Source organism: Jaculus jaculus, chromosome 11, assembly GCF_020740685.1.
Source record: "Jaculus jaculus isolate mJacJac1 chromosome 11, mJacJac1.mat.Y.cur, whole genome shotgun sequence".
Taxonomy (NCBI): Eukaryota; Metazoa; Chordata; class Mammalia; order Rodentia; family Dipodidae; genus Jaculus; species Jaculus jaculus.
This window is the reverse complement of record NC_059112.1, coordinates 33,443,160-33,446,451: the sequence shown is the minus strand read 5'-3', so window position 1 is coordinate 33,446,451 and position 3,292 is coordinate 33,443,160.

Genomic DNA, 3,292 nt, shown 5'->3' with positions numbered 1-3,292 from the left:
GCATGCATCTAGACTTCCTTTGCAGGGGCAGGAGGCTTTAGAGTGCTCATACTAGCTCACTTTCTGACTCTTTGTTTTTCTTTCTGTGTTCCTTTCTGTTAAAAATGAGTAATTTTCTTAATATTTTATTTTTATTTGTTTATTAGAGAGAGGATGGGTGTTCCAGGGTCATTAGTCACTGCAAACAGACTCCAGGTGCATGCGTCTGCTTGTACTTATGTGGGTATTGGGGCATTGATCCTGGGTCACAGACCTTAATCAGTAAGTCATCTCTCCAGCTTAATAAATACATTTTTAATAATTTTTTATTGTTATTTTTATTTATTTGAGAGTGACAGAGAGAGAAAGAGGGAGAGGAGAGAGAGAGAAAGAATGGGCGCTCTAGGGCCTCCAGCCACTGCAAACGAACTCCAGATGCAAGTGCTCCCTTGTGCATCTGGCTAAGGTGGGTTATGGGGAATTGAGCCTCGAACCGGGGTCCTTAGACTTCACAGGCAAGCGCTTAACTGCTAAGCCATCTCTCCAGTCCAATAAATACATTTTTAAGACAAATATGGCTATTGTAATCTTTACTGAAATTTGTACGAACATGCCTTCACTACTTCTGTGGAATACAAGTGGTCAATAAGGATATCCTTTTGTAAATAATTCCAACTGCTGTTAATTAGATGGAGAGGTAGAATACTGTCTTTGGTTCACACTGTGCAAACCAGAACCAAATAATGCAACGGAAACAATCATAATCCTCACATAATTCTTTCAAGAGAGATCTATGGCAAGCACTGACCCTCACAGCCAGTATAAAAAGTGACCTACAAAGGAGAGCTTTAAATAACTTTTCACTGTCATTCCCAAATGGATTCTCTGTTGTTCTGGGATATTTAGCTTGAATACCATGTTTTCTTCTTCAAAACATTTTTACTCATGTTTCAGTTCATTTAGCATGTATGCATGTCCATAACAAGAAAAAGATGAGTTTGAGATATGTGGTACTTTATTTGTTCCTGTCTTTGCTTATTAAATGATGATTAATTTTCAAGTAAGCATGCTTTTGGCATTATGTATGTTCACATACATGACTTTCTACATAACTGTTGCTAACCCAAAGGTTTATTTAACCTTTAAAATAATTCTATGAGAAAATTATCATCCTGTCACTTTTTAGGTGAGAAAACTCAAGTTAACTAAGGCCAGCAATAATGAGTTACAAATCCAAAACTATGGCTTTTGGCTCCAGAGTCTTTTGCCATACTACCAATTCATTTACCAGTGAAGCTATATTTACCACAGACCTTCAGACACTGAAATGTACTATTTCTATATAATTTCTCAGGCTCTGGATGCAGACCATATAAACTCTAATATCATCTTCCATAATCCCCATGGGGATAACTTGCATCTCCATAGAGGAGGTCCCTCTGTAGGGGGCACAGGGATGAGGGAAAGATGGTACCACCATGTGCTGCTTACATGCTGAGTATTCCTATCACTCATAAAAAAGATTTTTTTTAATAATTTTATTTATTTGAGAGTGACAGACACAGAGAGAAAGACAGATAGGTCACCTTGATATGAGCATTTCTTTCATGTAAATGGCACTTTAATCAATATAAATTTAAAATGTTGTTTAGAAAAATTTCTTTTGAGCACAATGTGGTGGTACACATTTTTAATCCTAGCACTCAGGAGGCAAAGATAGGAGGATCACTGTGAGTTCAAGGCCAGCCTGAGACTACATGGTGGGAAGGTGGGAATTGAAGGATAGTTTGAGCTACTTGATGGAAGTGAAACTTTCAAGGTATCTTTAATACTTCTGGAGACTCTGGGAACTACTGGCAGTCTGCAGCATATAACTTCTTGAGGAGAAAAGAAGGTATTTTTAGGTTTTCAGTTCCAAAGATGTGTGCAGTTGCCAGTCAAGGCCAATGAAGGAGACTCCTTAGTTCCTAAATGTAGTATGACATTGAAATCATATTAAATCAAATAAACATATTTTATTAACTCAAAATTTATGGTTTCCTCATTCTGAAGGCACTCAGTATCTTTGTTTTTATATGTTTAGCCTATTCAACTGACAGAACATGTAATTGTTATCTAAATCAACCTTTTTGTAAAATGGCACATACCAACTTCTTGATCTTACTTAAATTTAATTTAGAATCCATTGATCTCTCTTTCCACGCCTGTCCCACTATTTTCCACAACCTCTAAATAACCACCTTTCTACCCTTGACCTCTATGAAGTCAGTTTAAACATATTCCACATACTTTAGAGGTGAGCACATGCAGTACTTATTTTGTTGTGTCTATTGTATTTCACTGTTTTTTCTCTAACAAGTTTGTTGGCAGTGACTGGAGGCACTGGCACACTTATTCTCTCTCTCTCTCTCTCTCTCTTTCTATATATATATATAAACATATATATATGTATATATATGCATATATTACATATACATATATATATAATATATATAATCTCCTTATAATAAAATACATCCTCGTAAATAAAGTGAAATATTAAAAAAATATTTCTTGATATTTTTGCAGCCATTTTTAATGGAATTGTTCTCTGGATTTCTATTCTAGATACCTACACAATGACATTCAGCAATCCTACTTACTTGTATAGATTGACTTTATATTTTGAACTTCATTGAATTGATTCTCCAGGTATTACAATTTTTGGTTGCATCTGAGGGATTTTCTAGATACAAGATCATCTTATATCCAAACAATAAGATCTGAATTTCTCTTTTCTAATTTGAATGCTGTTTCTTTCTTTCTCTTGCCTGATTGTGCTAAGACTGCTAATACAATGCTGAATATGTTCTCCCTTATCTTACTCCAGATCTTAGAGAGAATGTTTTAAATTTTCCACATTTAGTGCAATGTCAGCTATTAGTATATTGCATATGGACTTCATTTAAGGTACAATATTCCTGTACTCAATTTGTTTACCATTGTAAGCAAAGACAGACATAAAATTTGTATTAAATGTTTTATCTGCATCTTTGGATATGGCCACATGTTCTCCTGTCATTTTGTTGACAGCCTCCCACTTAGTTTTGGTATGATTGCCCACTCTTGTACAGGGATGGCATACAAATGGTCATGGGGAATAATCTTTAAAATGAGATGTTAGATTCATTTTGTTAATATTTTAAATACTTTATTTATTTATTTATTTGCAAGCAGAGAGAGATAGAAAGACAGAAAATGGGCACACTAGGGCCTCTAACCACTACAAATAAACTCCAGAAGTGTGCACAATTTGGTGCTTTTGGCTTTATGT